Source organism: Grammomys surdaster, unplaced genomic scaffold, assembly GCF_004785775.1.
Source record: "Grammomys surdaster isolate TR1022 unplaced genomic scaffold, NIH_TR_1.0 61, whole genome shotgun sequence".
NCBI lineage: Eukaryota > Metazoa > Chordata > Mammalia > Rodentia > Muridae > Grammomys > Grammomys surdaster.
The window spans coordinates 22150853-22159929 of NW_021604563.1; the positions used below are offsets into that span (position 1 = coordinate 22150853).

General features: G+C 37.8%; 1 protein-coding gene across 1 annotated transcript in view; it reads left to right on the plus strand.

Moving 5' to 3' along the window:
* The first annotated feature begins 449 nt into the window (after positions 1-449).
* The window catches only part of Cysltr1 (cysteinyl leukotriene receptor 1), a 25710-nt gene continuing 17082 nt past the window's right edge, over positions 450-9077 (plus strand). Inside the window, exon 1 of the mRNA XM_028784533.1 lies at positions 450-730. The gene's annotated coding sequence lies outside the window, so the exon portion shown is untranslated. The remainder of the gene's footprint in view (positions 731-9077) is intronic.

Here is a 9077-nt window from a genome sequence, read left to right on the forward strand (position 1 = left end):
TACCAAAAAGAAAGAGGCTTTTTAAAGGCTTTTTTAAAAATTGTTATAGAATCACAAATGTCAGGAAGGAGGAACACACACACAGGCAATGTGGGAGGGAGGGGATATGGATAAAGAGAAGGAAAGAGGAAATATATTTGAAGATCGAGTTTCACCTAATGCCAGATATATTAGCATATACTGGTAGGATTAACTTCTCCCCGCCTACAAATAGCCTACCACCCTCCAGTCATAAAAATCAGAGAGAAGTAAACTGAACAGCAGACACTCCTCCTTATTTCCCACCTCAGAGCAGCTGCATGACTTCCTGAGGATTCTATTGCAGTAGCCAGAGATAAACACTCATTTGTGCAGATAACCTGCAAGTCTCTAGTTTCTATTCTTCTTCCCTCTCTGTTCTTTCCCTTCCCCCACTTTGAACTAGGGAAGCTAAATTCTGGCGCGTTTGAAGCAGCTTGAGAAGTACTAAGAAAGAGGAAGAAGAATCGGGGTATATCGGCTAGCAAATGTGCTATGCCCTGACCTCTCTTCTCTGGAAAAGAAACTCTCCTAAAGAGCAGGAGCCCTGTGAATGGAGTGGACCATCCAGAGTACCCAGATTTTTTTTTGCAGCTCATCATCCAGAGTTAGCTCACCGGGGGACTAGCAGATTGGAATTTCTGAAGATTTGGATCTTGCTTCAGGGAGCAATTTCAAAAGGACCTTAAACAGTGAAGCTTGGAATCAGCAGGTAAGAATTCGGCGGGTGGAGCAGAGTTGAACTGATGGCAGATTTTACCAAATACCTCAGAGATTGGGGATAACTGTTCTGCCTTATCTGCCTTGAATTAAGTTGCTAATCTGAACATCTGAATTCTTTCGGCTTTGGGTCTTGGCCAGAGATCTGATCATCTAATCAGCCTGTCAGCAAGTGTAGCTCACTGCCTCTGTTGCAGGCTCCAAATGACAAACTGTTGAGGTAGCATTGCTCAAGCCTCCAGCACCTTTACAACTCAGCCAGAAGTGTGAAACAGACCTTAAGCTCCCATCTTAAGGCTACCGCGGAGCTTCTGTGATGCGGTGGTAAATGCCTTTAAAATGTGGAAAGAATGTGTTGAGCAGCTGCTGCAGGTAAACCAAACAATTGTAGGCTGACCTAGAATTTTCACAAGGCAGTTTCACACTTTTTTTTCTTCTTACTTAATTCACTTTACACGCTGCTCACAGTTTCACACTTTTAAACTTCTCGGCATCCTATAATTGAGACAGGATGGTCCTTTCCTTCCACACCCTCATTCTCCTCATAGTTACCCTCCCCAGCGCCATCTCTTAGGTAAAAGAGAAAAGTGACCCAAATAGGTTACTACAATACACTATGCTTCTAGAAACTGGCAATTTGACTAAAGACCCCAAAAGAAAGCCCCATCAAGTACAGATAACTAGTAGAAATACCTATGACCTACTTTGTAACTTAGTATTAAACTCACTAGATTAACATTAGACTAAGAAATCATACAATTTAATCAACTGCCTAGAAAAAGAACGTTTTTTTTTTCTTTCTTCTTCTTAGCTATTTTCAATGATATGCGCTACCTCTTTAAATCCAGTGATTCTAAATCCCTGTCTCTGCAACTGTTTTGAAATCAAGGAAATCAAGCTACCATAAATTTAAAGGGCAACTAACTTGGATCTGTTTGTATAATGCTTTAAGAATGATAGGAAACATTTCATAAAGTTTTATAAAGTACCATGACCAGAGTATATTTTAGATGAAATTTGTGTCTACATATTTTTAAATTTATCATATCTGTGGCTTCAAGTTTAAGTCACTGAAAAGTTGTTTCCTGTCATTATATTACAATTAGTGCCCCAATTGTGACTAAAATCTACCTGTGTCTACACAGCAAATAAACATAATCAAAAAATATTATGTTTACATCTATCTCTTTTAATAATGCTGCTCCTCATTCTCTGAAAATCCTAATTATGCTGGTCATTCAAGTTCTACAAAAAAATAATCTAGACCATGATCCAATCAATCAAAATGGATGATGTCACAGATTGGGGCAAAACTGAGCCAGTCCTGTCAGAGTCTTCCTGATTTACTGTTATCCTTTTTCACTTCCCATTACCTGCCCCCCCCCAACTTGAATCAAACTTCTGATGCATTTATAAACTCTATATGAGAAGAATGATTCTTCTATTGCCCAGGAAATTATAAATTGGCCTTTGGTGTACCAAGGGCTGATAATGAGAAATCCTAAAGAGGATCCTCAAAGGATATGACAAAATTTAGGGCCTTGATACCATATAATACTTTCTCAATTGGTATAGCTCTCTCTCTCTCTCTCTCTCTCTCTCTCTCTCTCTCTCTCTCTCTCTCTCTCTCTCTGGGTTTCCACATTTATTTTGGCGGTGAGGAGATTGAACACAGGCTTCTGAGCATTCTTAGCAACCACTCTACCACTGAGCTACATCCCAAGCTATTACTTTTGTCTATTTTACTACTCCTCATGTTCCTATTAAAATATTTCAAAGTTATTATAATCCAGCAAAGCAAGTATTGTTTAAGCTTAATACAAACAAAGTCTTACCTCTAAAGTGGATAAGACATAGTCCCTATGCTTAGAGGAAATTACAGTGTTGCTGTCATTATAAAACATAAAGAATGTAACAAGACAATTAAACTAGTGTCATTTTTGATCATTAAATAAGGCCAGAAGTAGTGGAGATGGCTCCAGAAAGGAGGCAAAATTTGGGACTATGCTGAGCAAGTTTGCCTGTGGTAAATGGTCAAAATACTGCAGTATTTGAGTTCTGTTCTAGTACCAGAAATAGCATCAGGGAGAGTGCTTTACACCTGCAGGGTGAACAAAGAAGCCTAATCTGGCTACAGTGAACAGATTGGGTTGAAAAATAACAGAAAGACAATTTGAATAAAAGTTCACTTAGGTTGGTGATAGTGGAAATGGGGTGAAGAAGAACTCAAGAGACGGTAAGAGAAAGACCAAATGGAAGTTAAGGAGCAATTAGATTACAGGCATTGTTAGAATGACAGAGAAGTTACTCCAAGATAGTAATCCTGTAGAACACAGGCAGTGGTATTAAAGCTACTGGTAGCAACAGGTAACCTGGGATAAACGTGGGAATGCAGGACATGATGGCCAGAATCCAAGAACAAATGTCTGATGGTGACTAGAAATTAATGACAGGTAAGAGATGGAAACCAATATTAAGTATACAGAATGTGATAACAAAGGGTAATGAAAACCCAAATTACTGGTGGTGGTGGTTCATACCTTTAATCCAGAGGCAGGAAGATCTCTGAGTTCGAGGTCAGCCTGATCTACAAGGTGAGTTCCAGGACAGCCAGGGCTACACAGAGAAACCCTGTCTCAAAAAACAAACAGAAATGCAAAATATATTTTCAGTGGACGAATTAAGGGCTGAAAATATCAGTGCCTACATCTTCAGGCAAAAGAAAGAAGAGACTCCATAGGAATGTGACCCACAAAAAGATAATTACTATTTTTCCTAAAAGCCAAGAATCTTGAGTGAGTGAAGGAACCAGGATATATATATATATATATATATATATATATATATATATATATATATATGGAGAGAGAGAGAGAGAGAGAGAGAGAGAGAGAGAGAGAGAGAGAAAGAGTTTAAAATTAAAATACAATTACATATTTCCCTGTCCTCCTTCCAACCCTAAAATATACTCTCCCCTCCCCAAATAGGTTATTTTACTAGCTCCCCCGACCTATCCAGCAGTACTAGAATGGTGTCTAATATATACTATGAACACAGAAATGAACATAATATAATGACTCTAACATTATCAAGCATTTGGAACGTCTGCCTCAAGATGTCTTCTAGATTGAATTGATAAGCTCTTTGCACCCTTATAGCAGCTACTCTGAACTGTCCCATGGCAGATCTCAATAAGAAGGAATCTACGCCAGAGAACTAAGAGCTCATCCTATCTTTGACTTTGGCTTTTAACTAGCTGTGTTCTTTCTGACAAGTTACAGAATAACAATATTTTTTGCTATCTTTGTGTATCAAATGCTGTAAAATAATGATAGGAGTATTTTTCTAAATTTATTATAATGACATATGTGAAAGCAACTTCACAACTCAAATCATCCAAAGGGTTTTATTCAAAATGCATTCAATTCAGAAACAAAAAATAATGTCACATAACTGAATGATTGTGGTAGAGTGTAGGGCTAGCTGCTTCTCACTTTCTATACCACAGCTATAAAAAAAAGACCTGTTAATATGCTCCAGGTTGGTCACGAGCAGTGCCTGCCATGCATGTTTCAAAGTGAATTCTGGAAAGTAAAATAGCATTTAAGATCTATTTACTTGATTTTATTAGCCCAACTCCATTAAACCTGCTGATTCTTACAATCAAAAGCTAGTTATCAAAATAACAGTTCTACACTAAGTTCAGAATATAATACAAGCACTCCACTACTGTAACCTAAAGCCATTTATATAATAACAAAGCTAGTCATAATGCATATCCTTTTTCCTATAAATAACTACATACAGTATAAATTTCATACATACACATAACATATATTTATATACATATATATCATATATCCCTTTCTAAAATACAAACACCTTATAGCTACTTTTACCCCTTACCTCAGTGTCATCTGGTTTCTGACCATGTGAACATCTATGTAGTATAATTTAAGGAGTGGTGAGAAAAGCCTTCCTAGCATGAGCAACCACCTGAGAGATCTATTCATACTACTCAGCCCTACAAAAGAGACTGGTTCACAAGGCAGAGTGACAATTTGCTGGTCCTCAGTGAGGAAATACAACTACTACTAAAGTCTGACAGCTTCATTGCAAGTAGTGGCATATCCCCGTGCCTACAGAAGCCAATAGAGGAAGACTTTTGATTCAGTTAAATAAATACAGACATCAAAAGTACATTAATCCGTGTTACAGTCCTGGTCTTAAAACGCCCTCAAATTGTAATTCCTTTTGCCTTTCAGAATTCTTCATAGGTTAGTAGAGTGTTTAAACATAGTTTGCACTGCATCAAAGTCTTGTACTCTACTCCTTCGCTCTATTCTACTCCATGCTTGTCGCATCATTGTTTCTCCCTTCTTGGTGCCCCACTACTCCTTCCTGTAAGTTCAAGAAGTGAGTAGAATTATATGGGTGGAAGGAAAAATATTTAAAATTTCATAAAAGATTTACCAGAGAGGGGACCTTGTAGAAATAAAGGGGGAAGGGACATAAAAGGAGGATAAGTAGAGACCCTTAGACAATTAAACATAGAGTTGAACAAGCCGTCATTTTTTTAAAATAGTACTTGTAGAATGAATACATTGCAAGCAATTAAGGTCCCACTTTAAATGAATTGGCAGAAAAGGAAAATTACTTGAGATATAGACTTAAGGAGTCTCTGGGCACCCTTAAGAATTTTTTGTCTGTTTGGTTGGTTGTGTGTGTGTTGGGAGGGGAGGGTTGGTTTGTCTTTGTTTCTATTTTGTTTTGTTCTTCTTTTATCTTTCATCAATTCCCTTTCAATAAAAGGGATTTGTCATCACATTTTGAAATTTACAGCACACGATTGAATAAGCTTTCTCATCTGTTAGATCAGTAACTTTTGTTTTTGCATAGGATTATACTTGTACTGTCATGAACTAAAAGAGCCTCAATGGAGCTGTGCTTACAGTTTCAACACTCAAACATTTCCAACACATCCTATACACTTGTCCCAATGTTCCTAGGAAGTCTCCATGTTTCATGTGTTATTAAAAGCTGCTGCTCTTCATTTCAAGCTGATTAGCATTTATGCTTAATCTTAACTTGAATTTTTATTTCTCATACATAAGTTATCCCCTTGATAACAGATAGTTTGCTGTCAAGATTCAGGGATCCAAATACTAAGAGGTTAAGAGCATGACTAAGAACTAGCTGTGAGCAATAACCATAGTATTTCATGAGATTACAAATTGCTGTTTATTGGCACAAAATTATTTCAGTCTAGAAGACACTGAGCCATCTAGTTAGTCCTTACAAAATGTTCAAAAGCATGCAGATTTTCTGTAATATATTTCTATCACCCAATATAGGAGTAGAAGTACCCACCACCAACAACATCACTATCACCACCACCACTGCCACTACCACCACATACCCACACTTATGCACTCATCGTGATCAAATAGCCTTTCTGTGACTTGTATTTCCCTTCTGGTTAGGACTTACATATAACTTTGATCTGATGACTGTGCAGTGAGACTTTCAGTATCTTCAGTTCTGAAATGCCACTGTCTAAGGTTCTTTGGAGCTTCATATTGTCCTATGTTTTCTTTCCAACTAACCAACAACAGAGCTGTCTATCTACTGAACAGAGAAACTCTTGCTAAAGCAACACCTGAGAGATGTCACCAATGCAGTCTCAGCAAACTTGGGAGCTTTCCACAGCAGTGAAAATGCTGCTAACCATGTCCTTGGAAATACCAAGAGAGAAAGAAAAAACTACTTATAAAAATGGTTGGATAGGCATATCATACAACTGACTGAAGGTCTGTTATTACCACCACAGGGAAGAGCCATGAAATTGTAGGTACAGCTTGACTTCATATAGATAAATCCTTACGAAAGGTGGGTTATCTTATTCCAAACAATCAATGAGCCCATCACTCAATCAGCATTTATATTACATGCATTTATAAATGGGATGATGCTTTGGGATCATAGTGCTTAGAAAAACAATAACTGGCTTTATTTTCTCCTGCCTAAGAGAATTTCACTAGAAATACGAGATTCCTACATGTTCAAAATGTATGATATTAAAATATTGATAGCTATATTATGGTACAGATAATAGGCATAATGTAAGTAAACAGTGAAAGAAGTGAAGGATTAGGCAGACAAAGTCAGTATCACAACGTGAAACCTAAATTCATTCTTGTATGAATAGGAAAAAAATACTTTTGTATTTTCATAATGTTTTCAGTTTATAAAACATTCATATTTGTTGATCTCCCTATTAGTTTATATATCCATCCAACAAATATTAGTAAGTGGCTGCTCTATCAAAAAATTAACAGAATTCCCACCCTCTTTTGTTTTACAAGATTAATAACATTAAAGTATATTTCATGTCCCAGCACTAACCTACATAAAAAAAGAAGGTACTTGGGACTTGCTCAAACAAATTGGGGTTCCACAGAGTTTCACTTTCACCAAATATATTATCTACATCTGGCCACTACCCAGCAGAAATGGAGGAAGTATCTGTTGGAGGAGACTGAGCCCTGAGTCCCAGCCTCCCCCACTTCCCCTTCTACTTTGGCCCTAGCCTAACTACCCATCCCTGATGGCAGCTCTCCAACAGCAGAGGCACAGACCATCATTTACTAGAAAGGTAAAGGAAGTCTTGAGGAAGCATTGAACCCAAAACAGTCACAAAGTTACATCCAACTACTGATTTAATCATCAGATCTCATCTGTTTTCGATTTAAAAACACCATCATCAGCCTCACCCAGGCTCGTTATAAAACATATCATTGGGTCTTTGGATTCTTATCAGTCTCACACATAGTCAATTTTTTGAACGCATGGTCCTCTGCACCATTTAAATAGTTTTCAATAGCCTCTACATTCCTACAGGCACCCACATTTCATTTCTACTTTACACAATTATTTATTTTCTATACAATGGCACCCACATTCTACCCCCCAAAATATGATCATTGACTCTCAGATCAAGGATTTTAGATCAAGGGGTAGATCCAAACCCATGCTTGGAAGTTAAGTACTCTGACATGAAAAAGCACTTAAGCAGGGCAGTGGTGGCGCACTTGAGAGGCAGAGTCAGGTGAATTTCTGAGTTCGAGGCCAGCCTGGTCTACAGAGTGAGTTCCAGGACAGCCAGGACTACACAGAGAAACCCTGTCTCGAAAAACCAAAAAAAAAAAAAAAGAAAGAAAGAAAGAAAGAAAGAAAGAAAGAAAGAAAGAAAGAAGAAAAAGTACTTAAAACTGTAGTTAGCCCTCTAAAATTGACCACTTGGGAGAAGAAGAAGCAAAACTGAATAAAGCACACTCATTCTCATTACTGGGTTCATTATCTGCCTACGTAGTCATGTAGAAAAGAGTACTCACACAAAAGAATAATTGATGAACAGTGAAGGATGATGTAGTAGACCATGTACATGGATGCATTGATACAGAACAACTTTAAACTGAACCACAATGTATAAACAGTGATGTCTCAAGCTCTCAGACTCACCTCTGGCTGTGTGGGGGTACAAAAGGATATACTGTTCTAGTGTCCTCTAGTAGACAAGGAACAAAGAGATAGGACCCAGAACTAAGGTGATAAAACACAGTCAAGGATTTCAAAATAAGAGTCAACAGAACTTGATGAAGAACAAGGGTGGAATGGTGTCAAATATAACTCCTAGACTCTATGCACTCATAATTAGAAAGTTAGTTATATAATAAGGAAAAAGAAAGAGCAGAAAAGTCTCTTGAAGAGGCTAACTTGAGAGAGAAGATGATTGAAATTTGTTAAAAGTCAAATGACCCTTCTACAGCAGGTGAATAGACCTTGTGAAATGCAGTACTAAAGTTTAAGTATGTAGTTTGTTAGTAACAAATTTCTGTCACCCCCATGGAAGTTGATAAATACTTCAAAAGAAGAAAAGCAAAAAACCAGAAGAACTCCAACACTCAGAAAGCTAAGGCAGAAGGATTGTGAGTTCAAGTCTGGCCTGGGCTACAAAATGAGACCCTGTTTCAGAAACAAAGCAAAAAAAACAGAGAAACAAATTCTGGCATTTTTCAAATCCTGACCACATTGACAACCTCAGTAAGGCATCTGAAAAACAGACGACTGAAGATATGAAGAGAAACAATGGCGATGGGTACAGCAGTGTGGTAGTAGAATTGTTCTGACTGTCAGTGGATTCTGATCCAGTGTATGATAGACAGCTGCCTTTCAGTACTGGCTTTAGCATCAGTTACTGCTTGCTTTACTTGCTAGCCAGCTAGCTTGCTAGCTTGCTTGCTTGCTTGCTTGCTTGCTTGCTTGCTTGCTTGCTTGCT